Source organism: Lithobates pipiens, unplaced genomic scaffold, assembly GCF_037356315.1.
Source record: "Lithobates pipiens isolate NorthernLeopardFrog02 unplaced genomic scaffold, aLitPip1_a1.2 Scaffold_18, whole genome shotgun sequence".
NCBI classification, from domain to species: domain Eukaryota; kingdom Metazoa; phylum Chordata; class Amphibia; order Anura; family Ranidae; genus Lithobates; species Lithobates pipiens.
In genome coordinates, this window is record NW_027507758.1 from 294,354,048 (window position 1) to 294,376,280 (window position 22,233).

The 22,233-nt window shown below is 44.3% G+C and overlaps 1 long non-coding RNA gene across 1 annotated transcript in view; it reads left to right on the forward strand.

Annotated features, from left to right (window-relative positions):
- Positions 1-10,761: 10,761 nt before the first annotated feature.
- Positions 10,762-22,233, forward strand: part of LOC143990146 (uncharacterized) — a 71,673-nt gene continuing 60,201 nt past the window's right edge. Inside the window, exon 1 of the long non-coding RNA XR_013277179.1 lies at positions 10,762-10,908. This is a non-coding gene — a long non-coding RNA (uncharacterized LOC143990146). The remainder of the gene's footprint in view (positions 10,909-22,233) is intronic.

The following is a 22,233-nucleotide window of genomic DNA, read 5'->3' on the forward strand; positions in this document are numbered from 1 at the left end:
GCTGCAGCGGTGCTTTGTCGGCGGATAGCTGCGCTGCCCCATTGATTTCAATGTTTAGGAGCGGCGAATACACCGCTCCAAAGATGCGGCTAGCAGAACTTTTTTCACCGTCCTGCTAGCGCACCGCTTCACACTGGAGTGAAAGGGGCCAGTTTTTTTCAGGCTCTACACAGGCACTTTTTGTAGCACCTGAAAACCGCCCCAGTGTGAAAGGGGCCTTAGCAAGTAAGGAGATCTCTACATGCAGTGTTCATTAGTTTTTTTATGCTGATTTACATGGGACAAAGTTGTGGGGGAGAGTTTACACCACTTCCCACCCGATCTATAACAGATTGAAGGCTGGGAAGTGGTTCTGTTATCCTGACTGGGCGTCACATGATGTCCAGCAGGATAACATGCCAGCAGCGATCGCAAGTCTGACACCCCACATCTCCGATTGTGATAAGAAGCCTCTGACAGAGTGACCTGATTATCAGCACAGCCCCCCCATCCAATGTACCAATCGTTGCCCCATCATAACCCTCTGACAATGCCCAGTAAAGTGCCTATCAGTGTCCATCACAGTGCCAATGAGTGCCCAGCATTAACACCTGTCAGTAACTGCCCAATCAGTGCCATCTATTAGTGTCCATCAATGCCACCTGCCGGTGCCCATCAATTCTACATGTCAGTGAAGGAGAAAACAAAATTTTATAACAGAAGCAAAGAAAATGTTATCTAGTCATCTGTCCAGGACAGCACTAGCGAGAGATGGGCTCCACCACCAGAGGCAGGAAACGCAATCCAAATCTTTAAAGGGCAGCTTCTGTCCCTTCCCCTTCAGTCTTTGTGTTTCCTCCACAGGCGGAGGAGGCTGAATCTGAGCTCTCCTTCCCCTGACGGTGGGAGAGCCCATAAGAGACGGGGAAGGAGGTCTGTGTACCTGTGAGGTAACAGACATCTGAGGTCCTCCGGTCAGGTTGATAGCAGCTACGAACCGGCGTTCTCCTTCTGAAAGCCCGGGGAGGGCTGGCGTTCCCCCGCTTGACGTTTGGATTTGCCGTGAGTCAGGTGGGGGGGGGGGGGGGGCGGACACAGGCATCGAGTTTAAGCCTGTGGAACGCAGGAGGGGGACAGAGGACTTCCGGCAATCCACTTACGGTTCCGGGTCGCGCTGCGAGCATAGACGCCGCAACTTTGGCGGCTATTTTAAAAAGCGCCGGCCACATAACGAACATTCTGCACCACAAGCAAAGGGAAAAGCCTCCAGGTGGTCAGGCAAGCTTCAGAACGGACGTGGATGCAGTGGAAGGTGGCAGTGGAGCTGAACCAGCTCAGGTAGGCAAACACAGAGGTGTCTTGTACCTACGGGGCTGGGAGAGAGGGGGGAATGATGGACTAATCAATGCAAAGGCATTTTGAAATGGTTTAGGTGTGGCTCTCTTTCAAACAGGATCTGGACTAGCGTGTCTTGCGAATCCTGTTAGTGGCTGGTGGGGTGCACATAGGTGTTTGGTGAAGGCATCCTATTTTTTGCTAAGGTTTCACTGATGTTAGCTTGTCTGTTTCCCTTCCTTTCTTCTCTCCTTCTCTTGTCTTAGCCCTTGTACACACGGTCGGAGAATCCATCGGAATGTGTCCTATTGGACCGTGTCGTCGGATAATCCGACTGTGTGTGGTATGCATCGGACTGATTCCGTCGGAATATCCGTCAGACCCAATTTTCCAACACGTTGGAAATATTTCCCGACCAACTGGGCTGGTCGGACATACTCCGATCATGTGTAGAGAATTTTGATCGGACCAAGTACCACGCATGCTCAGATCAAATTCCTACATCAAAGCTATTAGCTACTAGCCTAAATGTAGTCCCATCATAACGAAATTACGTCATCACGTTCTGAAAGATCAGATTTTTCGCCAACTTTGTCCGACCGTGTGTATGCAACAGTTTCGGACAAGATCCGACGGGCAAAATCCGACGGATTTGGTTGTGGAAATCTCCGACCGTGTGTACAGGGGCTTAGGCTTTGCCCAAAGAACCAGAGAGGTCAGGGGTGAAGAAGAGGTGTCCATCATGCATGAACAAATTAAAAGAAGGATGGGTTAAACCCCTTTGTAAACCTACATAGACAAATTAGTCTGTAAGGAGGCTACGGGGGCTTGTAAAGATCTGATTTCTGGGGTACAGAAAGAAATGCAGTGCATCAAGACAATGCTAGTGAACCTTGAGACCCCAAAACCAGCTGCAGTCCCCCCTGCTTCCACCCCAGAGGAGGGTGACGAATCAGGGGAAGAGGAATTCGATTCTCTGGATGGCCTAAGTGAAACGGCATCATCCAGAGATATTTGGACTCAAGGGACAAGCTCTCCCAGATACAGGCTCTCACTGGAGGAGGTTGATGCCTTACTGGGGGTGATTTATGAGACGCTTGAAATGGTAGATTCTATTAAAGTGGGTGGAACCAGAGAAAAGGCTTTTTTTTCCCTAAAAGTATGACTAGGAGATTCCCCTTCAGTGAGGGCCCCACCTGCGTCTGGAACAAGGTCCTTAAGGTAGACGCAGCCTTTTCCCAGTGTGCAAAATCAACGGATCTCGCCTTTTGAGGACATGGGTGTCCTCAAGGAACCCATGGATAAAAGGATGGAGGTACTGCTGAAAAGGTCATGGGAAGTAACCATGTCCAATTTAAAACCTGCAATGGCCACAACAATAGTGGCTCGCAATTTGGAGGTCTGGCTGGAACAATTGCAAGGGCATTTGGAAGGAGGAACCTCTAGGAAGGAAATCCTGGATTCCCTTCCTATGCTACATAAAGAAGCAGGTTACATGGCAGACGCCTCTGCGGAGTTGGTCAAATTGTCAGCTAGGACCGCTGCCCTCACATTTTTAAGGGAACAGGTAACTAATATTATTCAGGACAGCTGAACAACTCTGGACGGCATATCCATCGCCGACCATTCTCCATTTTGCTGCTCCCGCGACCATGTGCTGTCCGCCGAGGTTGCTATTCTGTGTCGGTGGGTGTAGTGGGCGGGGCCCCGCTCCGACGCCTCTGGGCCCGTGCGCCATCTTGCCACTCTCACGGACATGCGTTGTCTGCTTGTGTGGCTTATGTATGTCGTCGGGTGTGGTGGGCGGGGCCCCGACGCCTCTGCCCCCTCGACAAGCATATGGGGGCGGGACTGTGCGCACACCACTCAGGGGGCTAATCGCAGCTGGGTCCACCTCTCCAATTATCTCTGCAATTATCTTGGCGCCAGCTGATTGTAGTCTCTCCCCCTCCCCCCCCCACTTCATATTCTCTGCACTCGTCTCTCTGGCATCCTGCAGACTACACATACGGGACGCCAGTTGGACGACTTGCCTGCTATACTTCAACAGCTGTTACCACAAGTAAGAACCTTTTCATGTTTAATATTTGTTCTATGCCCCCACCTCTCCTTACATACTATACCAACACTTATTTCCCATTGGGATTTTTATGAGCTACTACCCCAGTATTGTAGGGTACAGATATCTCAGTATATACTACATATTTATTCATTTGTTTAACATATACATACGCATTTGCCCTTGCACAGGTGTGTATGTGTGTGTGTGTGTGTGTATATATATATATATATAATATTTACATCCTTTATTTTTTTTATTTTTTTTTTTCCTCAAATCTTATTTAACAGGTTCCCGACTAGCGCACGCCGATGTACGTCTGCAGAACGGAGAGATGCCATTGTAAACAGCATCTCACCGTTCTGCCTAGCAACTAGTGACGCTGATCTCTGCTCCATGTGATTGGAGCAGAGATCAGTGTTCACTAAATGAAAGCCCAGCCCCCAACAGTTAGTAACACCCCCCTAGGAACACTTAACACCTACACTGCCACCCACTGGTTAACCCCTTCACTGCCAGTGTCATCTACACAGGAATCGCTGCATTTGTATAGCAGTGATTTCTGTATAAATGACAATGGTCCCAAAAATGTCTCAAAAATGTCCGATATGTCCCCCATAATGTCGCAGTCACAATAAAAATCGCTGATCGCCACCATTACTAGTAAAAAAAAAATTATTAATAAAAAATGCCATAAAACTATCCCTTATTTTTTAAATGCAATAACTTTTGCGCAAACCAATCAATCGCTCATTGCGATTTTTTTTTTTTTTTTGTACCAAAAATATGTAGAAGAATACGTATCGGCCTAAACTGAGGGGAAATTTTTTTTTATATGTATTTTTGGGGGATATTTATTATAACAAAAAGTAAAAAAAAGGTTTTTTTTTTTTCTAAATTGTCGCTCTATTTTTGTTTATAGCTCAAAAAATAAAAACCGCAGGGGTGATCAAATACCACCAAAAGAAAGCTCTATTTGTGGGAAAAAAAATTTGTTTGGGAGTCACGTCGCATGACCGCGCAATTGTCAGTTAAAGCGACGCAGTGCAGAATCGCAAAAAGTGGTCTGGTCTTTGACCAGCAAAATGGTCCGGGGCTGAAGTGGTTAAATCTACTTTTAATGCACAGACCTGTATGCATGTATGTACACACGTGTGTGTGTGTGTATATATGTATATATATATATATATATATATATATATATATATATATATATATATATATATATATATATATATATATATATATATAAAAAAAATTTTTCTTTCTCTCCCTCTTCTGATGCAGCACTTTATATTCAGCCCCAGTGTTTCCCTGCAATTTTGCCCATTTACTACCTCACCCCTTATTCTCCTTTATATGGGTTTTCCAGGGAGGTTTTTTTTTTTTCTAAATTGTCGCTCTATTTTTGTTTATAGCTCAAAAAATAAAAACCGCAGGGGTGATCAAATACCACCAAAAGAAAGCTCTATTTGTGGGAAAAAAAATTTGTTTGGGAGTCACGTCGCATGACCGCGCAATTGTCAGTTAAAGCGACGCAGTGCAGAATCGCAAAAAGTGGTCTGGTCTTTGACCAGCAAAATGGTCCGGGGCTGAAGTGGTTAAATCTACTTTTAATGCACAGACCTGTATGCATGTATGTACACACGTGTGTGTGTGTGTATATATGTATATATATATATATATATATATATATATATATATATATATATATATATATATATATATATATATATATATATATATATATATATATATATATATAAAAAAAATTTTTCTTTCTCTCCCTCTTCTGATGCAGCACTTTATATTCAGCCCCAGTGTTTCCCTGCAATTTTGCCCATTTACTACCTCACCCCTTATTCTCCTTTATATGGGTTTTCCAGGGAGGTTTTTTTTTTTTCTGGGATCTCTTCCGGTCCTAACATTCAGAGAAGATTAATGGTACATCCGTGCTGTACTACGTTCCCTGTTCCTTTTTTTTTCTCCCTCCCTTGATAAGCCCTGAATACTGGCAAAGTCAGCTATTTATGTGAGATCATCCACTGCTTTTGTTTTAAAAAAGAAGAACCATGGGATACATTTAATTGTTGTCACAAGCTCTGTGAGTACCATCTGTAATTTTTCTTGCAATTTATTTGTCATGTTTTATTACACACCTGTTTGGTTGCCTTTATGTCCTAACATTCTGCCATCTGTCATTCAATAGATTCCTTGTATATATGTTGTATCTACACCCCTGAAGGAGGAGACTTTGTTCTAGCTCCGAAACACGTAGGGTGATTATACCTACATTGATCATGTATAGGCTTGTGCTGTTTACATTGTTATAAATATCTCCTCAATATTTGAATATTTGTATCCAGATATTTTATGTATGCTATTTATATTAAAGTAAATTGATTGTTTTCTAATTTAGTTGTACGTGCCATTAAAATCCACCCCCAGGGGGTTCCTATTCTATGCTATTGTTAAAGAGGAGCTGCACCTTTTAAAAAAAAAAATATTAAAAGCCAGCAGCTACAAATTTTGCAGCTGCTGACTTTTAATAAATTGACACTTACCTGTCCCAGGGTCCAGCGATGTCGGCAGCAGATGATGAGCAATCGCTCGTCTCCCCGCTGCCCCCGCCGCCATCCTCTGGGAATCGGGAAGTGAAGCATTGCGGCTTCACTGCCCGGTTCCCTACTGCTCATGCGCGAGTCGTGCTGCGTGTCTCCACACTGGTCCCCGCTGTGTCCTGGGAACTGTGTTTCTCAGATCACAATGGTGGGGGCGGGGCGTCTGCGGCTAGCTTGTCCCGGAAGTGGGTGCAGATACCTGGATTATCCAGGTATCTGCATCCCCCCCTCCCCCCTGAAAGGTGCCAATTGTGGCACCGGAGGGGGGGAGGGATCAGATGAGCGGAACGTTCACTTCAGGGTGGAGGCCTGCTTTTAACCATTATTTGCTTTGCAGGTACAGCATTCAGCTACAGCAGGGGTTTATTTATTCTGATATCAACACGGTTTGCTCTCACACTACTCTAACCCCAATTATAATCCAAATTATTATTCGGGTTATTGCCAACCCCCAAATGAAGATTGGGATCAGAGAAATTCCCCACAAAGAAATTATCCACAGGTTCAAGGAGCTTCGGCACTATGATTACATGTATAATGTACCAATGGATAATCGCTACTCCACCCTATCTAATCCCCCAGAGGGTTTTCAGTTGTTTTTTTATTTTTTTTTTTAGGGAGACCCTCATCTCAGGTGAACAATCCCACCCCGACTGGAAATGGAAGGGGGGGGGGGGGAGAAGAGAGAGAGAGGGAGGAGAGCAGAAAGAAGGACCCAAAATAAGCAAACACCAGTAGGGACTGGGATCTATAATCTGAGTGATGCAGAGCTCACTAAAGAAGAGATTACTCTTTTGGACAACAGACTCAAATTTGCACTGATTAAACATTTTAAATAAGTTTGACACCCATGTTCAAATCCAGAAGTATGTATGCACATTGCATTTGAATAAATATATACCCGATCCGAGACCCCCACTCATGCTAGTAATTTTCACCACTCGTCCCTAAAAATAAAAATCAGTTTTTAACCCCCAAAATGTTGATACAATTTTTAGATGTCTTCAAAAATATGGTAGTTGAGGATTTGGAACAATTAAATATAAGGAAGGTTCACTATCCTCGTTGGATCAAAAAGGGAATTGGAGACATTGAGCAGCGTAAAGACGTGGTCATACGACCTGCTGATTGGGGGGGTTGGTCATTATGACCAAACAGTATTACCAAACCGAAAAGGAAAGAGTTAGGGGATACAGATACTTGCCTCAAGCTTACTGGTAACCCTTTGCTGGAATTTAAGAACAAACTTGGAGGTGGGGGGAAAAAGGGAAATCCAAAGATATCTTGTCCGTCAAGGAAGCACAATATTTGAACCGCATATCTTGTTGCACGCCTTTTATTTTCTGCCGAAAATCCATAAAACCACTACAGAATCACCAGGGAGGCCAATCATCAATGTAATCAATTCGGTTTGTTCCCACCTAGGGCAATATATAGATACCTTCTTGCAGCCACTGGTGGTTAAAACTGAGGCGTATGTCAGGGACACCAAGCATGTGATCCAGTGTCTGGGGTCTCTTGATAATTTGGATCAGTGTATTTTGGCCACTGCAGATGTAGGGTCTTTATATACCATTATTATATTGAGCCAAGCTTTTTTATATTATTATAAAATGGGCATTGGAGAGCTAAACAAAAGAAGTTTCTGATTAAATGTTTATGATTTTGTTTATTTGCAAATAAAGGGTATAGCTATGGGCGCGAGGTTCTCCCCGAGTGTTGTGAACCTCTTTATGGCCCATTGGGAGGATGTGGATGTACTCAACCAAAGACCTAAAGAACTTATTTTATATAAAAGATTCATAGATGATCTTGTAATCATCTGGAAGGGGGATGTGACATCCTTTGAAGCATTTAAGGGATCCATGGAAGGGAATGACAAATATTCAGCTCAGCTGGACTGCCAGCAATGAGTGCATCACCTTCCTTGATTTAGAGATCTTCAAGGAGAAGGGTAGACTGCTGACAAGGAACCATTTTAAGCCCACCGACAGAAATATCTATCTGCCGGTGGACAGCTCTCATCATAAGCCCTGGTTGGTGAATATACCAAAGGGCCAGTACATGAGGATTCGTAGAGATTGTACCAAAAATGAAGACTTTTTGAGTCAATCCGAAATACTGACCAGTAGGTTTAAGGAAAGCGTATGACTGAGAAAGTTGAAAATAAAATGAAGGTACTAAACATGGATAGGGACCAACTACTATCAGATAAGAAATCACATGAGCCCTTGTGTCGTGAGTTTAATCTAATTTTCGATTTTAATGTGCAATTCAGACAGGTGGGAAAAAAAAAAAAAAAATAAACATTGAGGTATCCTTAGGAAAGATAGGCTGTTAGGACCCAAATTACCAACCCTTCCAGGGTTTATTTACAGGAAAGCGCCTACCTTGAAGGATCTATTAGCACCAGGAGTGACAGGTCCCCCAAAAAAGCAGAAGGGACCATCTCCATCTTGTTTTGGCGTTTTTACTGGTTTCTTTGCGTTTCTTTTTTAGAATATTAAAAAGAAAGGAATTATGTTCTACCAGTACAGGCAAAGGGTTTGAAATTTGAGATTTCTTAACCTGTGCATCCACAGGTGTCATTTATATGCTGCAATGTGGATGTGGGCTTCAGTACATTGGCCGCACATCAAGAACCTTGCAGATTAGCGTGGGAGCGCGTATTGCCAATATTAAGGCTTAACCACCCATAGTGTCCCTAAACATTTTAAACTAGTAAACAATAAGGATCCCAGTTTGCTGCAATTTTGGGGTATAGAACAGGTGGATAGACACTGGAGGGGGTCATTGTATCAGACAACTCAGCTAAAGGGAATCCTTCTGGATTTATGAAAGTAAGGTACTGTGGCCGAGGGGTTTGAACGTGGGCTTCGATTTGAACTGTTTTATCAGTAATTTTGAGTTTAGTTATTCGTGTGTGTGTGTGTGTGTGTGTGTGTATGTATGTATGTATGTATGTATGTATATATATATATATATATCTATATCTATATCTATCACAGTGGTGTGAAAAAGTGTTTGCCCCCTTCCTCATTTCCTGTTCCTTTGCATGTTTGTCACACTTAAGTGTTTCGGAACATCAAACCAATTTAAACAATAGTCAAGGACAACACAAGTAAACACAAAATGCAATTTGTAAATGAAGGTGTTTATTATTAAAGGTGAAAAAAAATCCAAACCATCATGGCCCTGTGTGAAAAAGTGATTGCCCCCCTTGTTAAAACATACTATAACTGTGGTTGTCCACACCTGAGTTCAATTTCTCTAGCCACACCCAGGCCTGATTATTGCCACACCTGTTCACAATCAAGGCATCACTTAAATAGGAGCTGCTTGACACAGTAAGGTCCACCAGAAGATCCTTAAAAGCTACACATCATGCCGAGACCCAAAGAAATTCAGGAACAATTGAGAAAGAAAGTAATTGAGATCTATCAGTCTGGAAAGGGTTATAAAGCCATTTCCAAAGCTTTGGGAATCCAGCGAACCACAGTGAGAGCCATTATCCACAAATGGAGAAGACATGGAACAGTGGTGAACCTTCCCAGGAGTGGCCGGCCACCCAAAATTACCCCAAGAGCGCAGCGACGACTCATCCAAGAGGTCACAAAAGACCCCACAACAACGTCCAAGGAACTGCAGGCCTCACTTGCCTCAGTTAAGGTCAGCGTTCATGCCTCCACCATCAGGAAAAGACTGGGCAAAAATGGCCTGCATGGCAGAGTTCCAAGGAGAAAACCACTGCTGAGCAAAAAGAACATCAAAGCTCGTCTCAATTTCTCCACAACACATCTTGATGATCCCCAAGACTTTTGGGACAACATTCTGTGGACCGATGAGACAAAAGTGGAACTCTTTGGAAGGTGTGTGTCCAAGTATATCTGGCGTAGAAGGAACACTGCATTTCATAAAAAGAACATTATACCAACAGTAAAATATGGTGGTGGTAGTGTGATGGTTTGGGGCTGTTTTGCTGCTTCAGGACCTGGAAGACTTGCCGTGATAAAAGGAACTATGAATTCTGCTGTCTACCAAGAGATCCTGAAGGAGAATGTCCGACCATCTGTTCGTGTACTCAAGCTGAAACGAACTTGGGTTCTGCAGCAGGACAATGATCCTAAACACACCAGCAAGTCCACCACCGAATGGCTGAAGAAAAACAAAATGAAGACTTTGGAGTGGCCTAGCCAAAGTCCTGACCTGAATCCTATTGAGATGTTGTGGTATGACCTTAAAAAGGCCGTTCATGCTCGAAAACCCTCTAATGTAACTGAATTAGGACAATTCTGCAAAGATGAGTGGGCCAAAATTCCTCCAGGACGCTGTAAAAGCCTCATTGCACGTTATCGCAAACGCTTGGTTGCAGTTGTTGCTGCTAAGGGTGGCCCAACCAGTTATTAGGTTTAGGGGGCAATCACTTTTTCACACAGGGCCATGATGGTTTGGATTTTTTTTCACCTTTTAATAATAAACACCTTCATTTACAAATTGAATTTTGTGTTTACTTGTGTTGTCCTTGACTATTGTTTAAATTGGTTTGATGTTCCGAAACACTTAAGTGTGACAAACATGCAAAGGAACAGGAAATGAGGAAGGGGCAAACACTTTTTCACACCACTGTGTATATATATATATATATATATATATATATATATATAATAAAAAAATTTTATATAATGTTTTAATGAGGAAATAAACAGTTTTGATATACAGAGAGCAATGGATTTTGCGTTTTCTATTCCTATGTGCACCAGACCCCATTGAGGGAATTTGTACTGGCTGGAATCCATCCAATCAGCTGGAGGCAGCACGGACGGAATAGGAGTTCCATGACCAGCTGATCCGTCTGTATCACAGAGAGGGAACCTGCTTTTTCTGACCTTTTGGTGAAACGGGTCAGAACGTGAGGTGAGCGGCTAGGATACTGAGGTGGAGGAGAGCATTTGCATTTTCAACGTTTATGCACTGGTGTTGTGTTGTGCGTTTTTGTGCAGAAGACTTTGAGGATTATATTTGTGGATTTGAACTCTTATTTTTGTTCAATACATTTTTTTTTGAGTGTGTTGTCTTTATCTTTATTGTCTATTCACTATTCCCATTTAGGGAACACGTATATTTCATTATTGTGTATTGGTCACTATTCCCAGTCAGGGAACACGAATATTTGGTGCACTCAGTATTTTGCTACATTGCAAGTTTATCAATTATTCTTGTATAAGGATTTATTGGTAGTTATTTAGGAAGCGCAACAATGTGTTTTGTTATGTACGTAAAGCCGTGACTCCAGTGCTGTAGTTCACCACCACAGTTAAAAAGAAAAAAAAAAAAGCATATATGCTGAAGCATGAGGGCAGGGATGGAGGGGCGATTTGCCCCTAATATTAGGGGCGGATTGCCCCCATGCTAAGGCATATATTTTTTCCTTTTTTTTTTTTTGGCATAGATTGCTATAAAAAAAGGCAAATGTATGCCCATCATTTAGAGTGGATGCCGGGCGGTATTCTGGTGGTGGGCATAAACACAGATCAATCTTTTTTTTTCATTCAGCCCACAGGCTGCATAAAAAAAAGAGCACTACAATATATGCCCAAGGAACAGCAATGTACTGTACATTTCTGGACTTTGAGTGGTTATACCAGAAAGATGCCTGCGGGTTTAGGTATCATCTTGGTATCGTTCTTTTCAGCAAGCAGTCAGCTTTCATGTAAAAGCAATCCTAGCAGCTAATTAGCCGCTTAACCGCTTTTACAAGCAGTAGCTTGGTATTTCATGGCCTCCGAAACTGTGATGGGCAGTGAGGAGTGCAATCAAAAATGTATGCCCTTAGAAATCCTGAAGGCGGTGCTTGGTTTTCAGGGTCCTGCATGTGGCTAGGCTCCCAAAAAATCCAACATGTGTGGTATCCCTGTACTCGGGAGAAGCAGCAGAATGTATTTTGGGGTGTAATTTCATATATGCCCATGCCATGTGTGAGCAATATATCATTTAGTGACAACTTTGTGTAAAAAAAATTGTATTCAAAAATTTTAATTTACAAAAACTTGTGGCAAAGTATAAAATATTAAATGGACTCAACATGCCATTCAGCAAATAACTTGGGGTGTCTACTTTCCAAAATGGGACCATAGTTTGTAGACACTATAACTTTTGCGCAAACCAATAAATATACGCTTATTGACTTTTTTTTTTTTTTTTTTTTTTTTTTTACCCAAGATGTGGCTTAATACATTTTAGCCAAAATTTATGACTAAAATTGAGTTTTATTGTATTTTTTTTTTTTTTTTTTTTTTTTTTATAACAAAAGTAGAAAATATAATTTGTTTTCAAAATTTTAATTTATATTTTTTCATTTATATTGCAAAAAATAAAAATTCCAGAGGTGATCAAATACCACCAAAAGAAAGCTGTGTGAAGTTGGCACCCCATGTTTGTAAAACCTGAATAAAAATATACCATTCATTTGTGCTGCGTTTGTGCTGATTTGTGCCGCAAAAATTAGCGTGTGTGCCGGTTCGGTTTCTGAGATATTAAACATTCAATTTAATGCAAGCCCCGCCCACTTTGCACCCCACGTTGCTGAATTTGAAAAACAAACGCGCCATTCGTTTGTGCTGCAAAAATAAACGTTTGTGCCGCTTTGGTTGCGGAGATATTGTTCGTTATAGTTGCTGAAACCCTGCCCACTTTGCACCCCACGTTGCTGAATTTTAAAAACGAACGCGCAGTTCGTTTGTGCCTGGTTTGTGCTGCAAAAATAAACGTTTGTGCCGCTTTGGTTGCGGAGATATTGTGCGTTTTATAGTAGCTGAAACCCCATCCCATATTGCTGAATTTTAAAAACAAACGCGGCACAAACGAATGGCGTGTTTGATTTTAAGATTCAGCTGGTTTGTTCTTGGTTTGTGCAGATTTGGTGGATATTGTACATGTTTTACTCCACATGGATCCCCCCCCCCCTTCCGATTCTCTAGCGCTGACTGGAAGAACAGACGGAGGAGGAAATCTGGGGAGGGGGCGGGCACAGCTGGCTCTGGCTCTAGTGAGGCAGAGTCAGCTGTCAATCAGGCGGCAGGATGGATCTCAACAGTATTGTCAGGCTCTGTCCCGGCTGCATCGCGGCTCTGTGCTGTCAGGATATAGTGGGCAATAGCCCGCCACATGCACATTAATTTATTTATTTTTTGTCACGGGAGAACATACTATATGTCATCTTGTGAACAAAAAAAAAAAACTAAGGCCAAAAAAGGTTGGGCCATAGTTCTCTTTTAAACCAGGTCTTAACCAAGCAAAACAGCACTCCAGCAAATTCTCTTATATAAGTCCCATCTTTTTTTTAATAGCTTTTTTGAAAAACATCTATGTCGGTAAACATTCTTTTCCTGACAGACTCCATGGCAGAACTCCGCCTCCTCTCCAATGCTATAGGACCCCACTCCCATAAATTTGAGCTCACCACTAGAGACTGCGTTCCATAATTGGCCAAGTCATGACCAAAGGGTATGAACTCCGTCTGCCATGGAGTCCATCAGGAAAGTAAAATTACGGTAAGTATTTGATAATACATTTTTAATTTTCCTGACAGCCAAACCACAGGGGTTGGTATGCTGATAAAAAGAAGTTTAATTGTCCCCGTCAGCCGACTGGATTCTTAAAGTAAAGATCGAAAGATGCAAAGATTGCAATAGAGTGAGATAAAGGTATTAATGGAGGTCCATGAGGCTGGCCGTACGGAGGCGGTGATCTGTCCATGGCACCCTGGTGGATGAATAGGAAGTGATTCTGCAGCATTGTAGGAACACTCACACGTCCTGGAACAAAGGAGTACAAATAGCAGTGCAGCTTCCCCTTTAAAAGGCATCTTAGCCCCCCTTCCCTCTTTTACCATAGCCCCAGGCTGAAGCTAACCATTAGCTAGGAACCTGGGGCCTGAGGATCGGACGCAAGCTGCCTGTAGTAATCCTTAGAATGACAGGGCTCTCAGTTATTCAAACATCCCCGCCGAAATGACATCACTGCCATGCCTGGACTGCGGCTGTGCAGTGGTGACCTGCCGTAAAGTGCCTGCATGGCCGCCGGGTCCCCTGCCACACAGCACATGCGTGAAACCAAGCCTCGGCTTCGTCCGAGGATCGCACATGCGCAGTAGCGAGCCGGAGCTGCAACCTGGAAGATGCACTTGCGTTCCAGGCGCCATAGAAGCAAAAAAAAAAAAAATGCAAGGCACATGAGGGAAAAACAGAGTTTTTACATACAAGAACTGCTGCCATGGAGAATCTTCACACCCGCCCATGGCTGGGTCCTGGGTAGGGATGAGCCGAACACACCCTGGTTTGGTTCGCACCAGAACTTTCGAACGGACCGAAAATTCATGTGAACTTTAGAACCCCATTGAAGTCTATGGGACTCGAACCTTCAAAATAAAAAGTGCTAATTTTAATGGCTAATAAGCAAGATATTGTCCTAAAAAGGGTTTGGGGACCTGGCTCCTGCCCCAGGGGACATAAAATGCCTAAAATGTTTTTAAAAATGGCTGTTTTTGCGGGAGCACTGATTTTTAATGACGATTAAAGTGAAAAAAAAAAAAGGTGAAATATTCCTTTAAATATCGTGTCTGGGGGTGTCTATAGTATGCCTGTGAAGTGCCACGTGTTTCCCGTGTTTAGAACAGTCCCTGCACAAAATGACATTTAACGGAAAAAAAGTAATTTAAAACTGCTTGCGGTTTTAATGTAATATCTGGTTCTGGCAATATGGATGAAAATCATTGAGAAAAATGGCATGGGTAGCCCCCCATGCCCATTACCAGCCCCTTTGGGTCTTGTACGGATATTAAGGGGAACCCCGTACCCATATAAAAAAGAAAGGCGTGTGGCCCCCAGGCCCTATATACTCAGAACAGCAGTATACAGGCGGTGCAAACAAGACAGGGACTGTGTAGGTTTGTTGTGTTAAGTAGAATCTGTTTGTAATTTTGAACTGGTACATTTTTAAAGTGTAGCTCCAGTCAAAAAATCTATTTTTAAGCTTTTTGGAAAACCTAGGGAAGGGTTATCACCCCTGTATAATTTGTTTTGCCGTCCGTCTTTTTTCATATCACTTCCTGTTGTCTCCTTCCGTTTGCAAGTAGGAGACGTTTGTAAGTTGGATGTTTGAAAGTAGGGGCCTGCCCTATATGCTCTGTAGAAATGGCGGAATAAGGTGTTGGTGTTGCCACAACATTGTAAGCCCTCAAAGTGACTCTTGGTGGGCGCTGGAGCGCCCTGCTGTGAACGATTATTTCAAGAAATGTAATTACATGCCATTGTTGAACAGTGGTAGAAAAATTGACCTTTGGTGCTGGTGCCACAACACTAGAAGTCCTCAGTTACTCTCAGTGGGCACAGGAATGGGCCCTGCTGTGAAATATTATATCAAGAATTGTAATTGCATGCCCCTGCTAAACAGGGGCTGAAAATTGGGCCTTAGGCACTGGTGCTGGTGCCACGACACTGCAACCTCTCCCATATACTCTAGTTGTAGTGCCGGAATGAGCCCTGCTGCAAAGCATTGTATCAAAAATTTTAATTAAATGCCCCTGTTAAACTGGGGCTTAAAAATTGGGCTGGTGGCATCACCCAGAACCAAAAATGTTCTTCCAAGATATCAGCGGAGGAGGAAGAGGATAGACAATCAACATAACAGGACAGTCATTTAGCATCAGCATAGGCAGTCTTGAAGGGATGTGATGATTAAAAAAAAAAAAAAAAAAAATTCGTTACATCAGCTTCAGGTGCTTGGTAGCTGTGGGTGATCCAAGACTGATTCATCTTTATGAAGGTCAGTCGATCAACCGAGTCGGCGGACAGGTGCACCCTGTGATTGGTAACAAGCCACCAGCAGCACTGAAGGTGCGTTCCGAAAGAACGCTGGATGCAGGACAGGCCAGTAGCTCAATTGCATACTGTGCAAGCTCTGGCCAGTGATCCATCCTCAAGACCCAGTAAGCCAGAGGATTTTCGGTGGGAAAGGTGTCCAAGTCTGACCTTGCCCCTAGGTATTCCTGCACCATGTAAATCAGACACTGGCGATGGTTGCTGGAACCGATCATACCTTGGGGCTGCGGACTAAATAATTGTCTGAACGCATTGGTCAGACGTCCACCTTCTCCACCGCTCCTTCTGACCGATGCCTCCGCAACACTTTTTCCAGGACAAGGAGTTTGTAACCTCCCAGTCTCTGGGAACATGTTGCACAGACCTTTCTGCAAGGCCTACCGGAGATGTCTCATCCTCTGCGACTGCAAGATAAGGTCGGCAACCTTACCCTTCTACCGTGGATCAAGGAGAGTGGCCAGCCAGTAATGGTCCCTCTCCTTGATCCGAAGAATACGACGATCCTTCCGCAGGATTTGCAGGATCAGGGAGGCCATGCAGCGTAGGTTAGCTGAGGCATTCGGTCCAGAGTCCTCTGGGTCACTAAGGACAACATGATCCGCATCTACCTTCTCCCAGCTACGTATAAGTCCACGGGTTTCTTGGGACTGTAAATCATCCCTACAAGGATGCTGAGTGCCAGCCTCCTCCTCCATGCTGACACAATCATTGTCCTCGTCCTTGTCGTCCTCCTCGTCGTCCTCCTCTGTGATGGGTGGGACAGCAGGAACACTGTCTGGATAAAGGGGGCCTTGAGAGGCAAGGAAGTCCTCCTCTTCCTGCCTCTGTTCTGCCTCAAGTGCCCTGTCCATTATTCCACACAGCGTATGCTCCAACAGGTGGATAAGAGGTACAGTGTCACTGATGCATGCACTGTCGCTGCTCACCATCTTTGTGGCCTCCTCAAATGGTGACAGGACAGTGCATGCATCCCTGATCATGCCCCACTGGCGTGGTGAGAAAAAACTGAGCTCTCCTGACCCTGTCCTGGTGCCGTAGTCTCACAGGTACTCATTGATGGCCCTCTGCTGTGTGTGCAGTCGCTGCAGCATGGCCAACGTTGAGTTCCACCTGGTGGGCATGTCACATATAAGGCGGTTCCTGGGCAGGTTCAACTCCTTTTGGAGCTCAGCCAGCCGAGCACAAGCATTAAATGATCGGCGGAAATGCACACAGACTTTCCTGGCCTGCTTCAGGACATCCTGTACGCCTGGGTACCTGCCTAAAGAACCACTGCACCACCAGGTTAAGGACGTGAGCCCCACAAGGCACATGGGTCAGTTGTCCCTGTTGGAGGGCGGAGAGGAGGTTGGTGCCATTGTTGCAAACCACCAATCCTGGCTTAAGCTGGCATGGCGTCAACCACCTCTCGGCCTGCCCCTGCAGAGCTGACAAAATATCTGCCCCAGTGTGGCTCCTGTCCCCCAAACAACAAAGCAGCACAAGCACAGCATGGCATCGTTTTGCCTGCGTACTTGCGTAGCCCCTTGAACGCCTACGGAGCACCGCTGGTTCTGAGGACAGAGCACTGGAAGAGGCCATGGAGGAAGAAGAGGAGGGGGTGGAGGAGAGAGGTGTGTCACAACCAGTAGTAGCATTTTGGAGGCGTGGTGATGGAACAACCTCCAACACTACTGCACCTTGTCCCGCATCCTTCCCAGCTGCCAGAAGAGTGACCCAATGGGCCGTGAAAGACGGGTAAAGTCCCTGTCCATGCCTGCTGGACCATGAGTCGGCAGTAATATGCACCTTACCGCTGACCGCCCTGTCCAGCGAGGCAAGAACATTGCCTTCCACATGCCGGTAGAGAGCCGGAATCGCCTTCCGTGAGAAAAAGTGGCGTTTTGGGGACCTGCCACTGAGGAACCGCACATTGTACAAACTCACGGAAGGGGGCCGAGTCTACCAACTGAAAAGGCCGCAGTTGAAGTGCTAGCAATTTAGCCAAGCTAACATTCAACCGCTGGGCATGTGGATGGCTGGGAGTGAACTTCTTTCAACGGTTCAGCAGCTGGGGCAGGGAAATTTTGCCTGCTATAATCGGACGTGGGTGTACTGCTAGCAGAGTGCCCGGAAGCACTTGGCTGTGACACACAATTCTACACCTTCATTCCTCTCAGAGCAGGTTTCAGAGAGGACTGAAGGTCTAGTGGGGTTGGAGATCCCAACTGATGAGGAGCAAGGAGATGTCTGCTTCGATCTTTGAGGTACGCTTGCCAACGAGCTGCATGGCAGGTCAACATATGTCTGGTCAAGCATGTGGTGCCCAAGCGGCTGATGTTTTGGTCACGCGAGATACGCTTGAGACATATGTTGGAAATAGCAGCGGTGCGATCTGATGCACTCGTCTCAAAAAAGGCCCACACCAAAGAACTTTTAGAATAACGTGCAGAAGCATCGCCCTGCACAGGCGGAGCTCTGCGGTGTGATTCAGTCAGTGTGCTGCCCCTAAGCTGGCCCTCGGAGGGCATCCTGACTCGTTGGACATGTGCCTCCTCCTCCTCCTCTCTCCTACCAGGCACCCACGTGGAGTCAGTGCCCTCATAATCCTCTCCCTCTTCATCGCTGGAGCAAACCTGGCAGTATGCTGCAGCTTGTGGAACATGACTGCCAGATTACTGTCCTTTTTGAGCATCCCCTCTCTCTGCGCTAATGCTACTGCCTTCCTCTAGCTGAGTATCATCATCAGAGCCTACAAAACACTGGGCATCCTCCTGGAGCATGTACCCAACACTGTGCTCAAAGAGTTTAGGAGACTCCTCAGGAGGACGTGGTGGCACTGGTGGGTCTAGGGAAGGAGATGATGACATTGAGACAAGGGAAGACGATGCGTTGGCAGCTGCTTTGCTAGTACCCTGAGCCTGGGTGAGAGAGAATGAGGAGAATGAAGAGGGCTTGGTCATCCACTCTACCAAGTCTTCAGCATGATACGGCTCAACACGTCCAGCTGCCGAAAATAATGACAAGCGTGTCCCATGGCCACATGCTGATGATGACGATGCACCGCGTCCACGACCAGCACTGTTGTCTCTAGACATAGAGCCTGCTTGCCCTTTTTTATCAGCTCGTGCCTGTCTGCCTCTCCTTGTTGGCCTTCCAGACATTGGAATGGCCTGAAGGGAGATGGGAAAACCAGCAATTGGGTAGTGTATATTGTGCTGGAGGCACACAACACTCACCAACTCCTGCAGATGCCTTTATTATAGAACAGGAATTAAAGGGTAGATACTGGTGTATACTGTGCTGTACTGGAGGCACACAACACCAACTAACTGCTGCAGATGGCTCAATCAGAGAAGAGCTATATAGGTTGATATAATGGTGTATCAGGGCACGCAGACAACACCCACAAACTCCTGCAGATTGCTAAAAGCTCAATTACAGAAGAGCAAGAACGCTAAATCGGCTGATAACGAACGGTGCATACTGTGTTGAAGGTACACAGAGAACGCCCACTAACTTACTACTACTACACAGCCTGAGCTATGATTGGATCATGGCTCTCCTCGCTGCCGGCACTGTGATTGGCCAAGCATGCGGGGTCACAGTGCATGCTTGGCCAATCATGAGCCAGCAATGCACTGCGATGGCGCAGTGCATTGTGGGCCGTGAGCGTCACACGAATTTGGCGCGAACGGCCCATAACGTTCGGCATTTGCCGAACCTGCGAACAGCCGATGTTGCGTTCGACTCGAACATCAAGCTCATCCCTAGTCCTGGGCTATCTTGAAACTGCCCGGCATTAACTTCCACAATCAATTTTGGACACCCGTAAACGTAAGGAGGTTCAGTGAGGAGGGCAAAAAAAGCTCTAGTGGTGAGCTCAAATTTATGGGAGTGGGGTCCTATAGCATTGGAGAGGAGGCGGGGTTAACCCACACGTAGTCTGCCATGAAGTCTGTCAGAAAAACAATGTTTACTGACATGACTATGCATTTGAAGTGAAATATCATGTACAATATCCACCAAATCTGCACAAACCGCGAACAAAAAAGTCTAGTTGTATGTAAGATTTAATAACGAGGTGTAAAATCAGTGTGGTTTGACAACATATACCCCTCAATATCTCCGCAACCAAAGCGGCACAAACATTTATTTTTGCAGCACAAACGAGTGGCGCGTTTGTTTTTCAAATTCGGAAACGTGGGGTGCAAAGTGGGCGGGGTTTCAGCAACTATAACGCACAATCTCTCCACAACCAAAGCGGTACAAACGTTTATTTTTGCGGCACAAACGAATGGCGCGTTTTTCAAATTCAGCAATGTGGGGTGCAAAGTGGGCGGGGCTTGCATTAAAAAAGAGTGTTTCACCACTTGACCACTGGGCACTTAACCACTTTCAGACTGGACCATTTTGCTGGTCAATGACCAGAGGTCTTTTTACAATTTGGCACTGCGCTGCTTTAACTGGTAATTGCGCGGTCATGCAATGTTGTACCCAAACAAAATTTGCGTCCTTTTTTCCCACAAATAGAGCTTTCTTTTAAAGGTATTTGACTGACTGCGATTTTTTATTTTTTGCGATATAAACGTAAAAAGACCATAAATTTTGAAAAAAAATGATATTTTCTACTTTTTGTTATTAGAAAAATCCAATAAACTCCATTTTAGTCATACATTTAGGCCAAAATGTATTCAGCCACATGTCTTTGGTAAAAAAAAAGTCAATAACTGTATATTTATTGGTTTGCGCAAAAGTTGTCACATCTACAAACTAAGGTACATTTTCTGGAATTTACGCAGCTTTTAGTTTGACTGCCTATCTCATTTCTTGAGGTGCTAAAATGGCAGGGCAGTACAAACCCCCCCCAAATGACCCCATTTTGGAAAGTAGACACCCTAAGGAAATTGATAAGAGGCATGTTGAGCCCATTGAATATTTTATTTTTTTGCCTCAAGCGATTGAATAATTTTTTTTTTTTTTTTTTTACACAAAGTTGTCACTAAATGATATATTGCTCACACATGCCATGGTTATATGTGGAATTGTACCCCAAAATACATTCTGCTGCTTCTCCTGAGTACGGGGATACCACATGTGGTCGACTTTTTGGAAGCCTAGCCGCGTACGGGGCCCCGAAAGCCAAGCACCGCCTTCAGGATTTCTAAGGGCATACATTTGTAATTTCACTCCTCACTACCTTTCACAGTTTTGAAGGCCATAAAATGCCAAGATGGCACAAAACCCCCACAAATGACCCCATTTTAGAAAGTAGACACCCCAAGCTATTTACTGAGAGGCATGTTGAGTCCATGAAATATTTTATATTTTGCCACAAGTTGCGGGAAAATTACAAACTTTTTTTTTTTTTTCACAAAGTTGTCACTAAATGATATATTGCTCACGCATGCCATGGGCATATGTGAAATGACACCCCAAAATAAATTCTGCTGCTTCTCCTGAGTACGGGGATACCACATGTGTGGGATTTTTTTGGGAGCCTAGCTGCCTACGGGGCCCCGAAAGCCAAGAACCGCCTTCAGGCTTTCTAAGGGCGTAAATTTTTGATTTCACTCCTCACTACCAATCACAGTTTTGAAGGCCATAAAATGCCAAGATGGTACAAAACCCCCACAAATGACCCCATTTTAGAAAGTAGACACCCCAAGCTATTTGCCGAGAGGCATGGTGAGTATTTTGCAGCTCATTTGTTTTTGAAAATGAAGAGAAAAAAAATAATGTATATTTTTTTTTCTATTTTCAAAACTTTGTGACAAAAATGAAGGTCTGCAAAATACTCACCATACCTCTCGGCAAATAGCTTGGGGTGTCTCCAAAATGGGGTCACTTGGGGGGATTTTGTGCTATCTGGGCATTCCATGGCCTCCGAAACTGTGATGGGCAGTGAGGAATGAAATCAAAAATTTACACCCTTAGAAAGCCTGAAGGTGGTGCTTGGATTTTGGGGTACCGTACGCGGTTAGGCTCCCAAAAGGTCTCACACTTGTGGTATCCCCGTACTCAGGAGAAGCAACAGAATGTATTTTGGGGTGTAATATCACATATAACCATGGCATGTTTGAGCAATATATCATTTAATGACAACTTTGTGCAAAAAATAAATAAATAAATAATAATGTATTTTTTCCGCAACTTTTGTCAAAATATAAAATATTCCATGGACTCGACATGCCTCTCAGCAAATAGCTTGGGATGTCTACTTTCTAAAATGGGGTCATTTGGGGAGGTTTTGAACTGTCCTGGCATTTTATGCACAACATTTAGAAGCTTATGTCACACATCACCCACTCTTCTAACCACTTGAAGAAAAAGCCCTTTCTGACACTTTTTGTTTACATGAGAATATTTTTTCTTGCAAGAA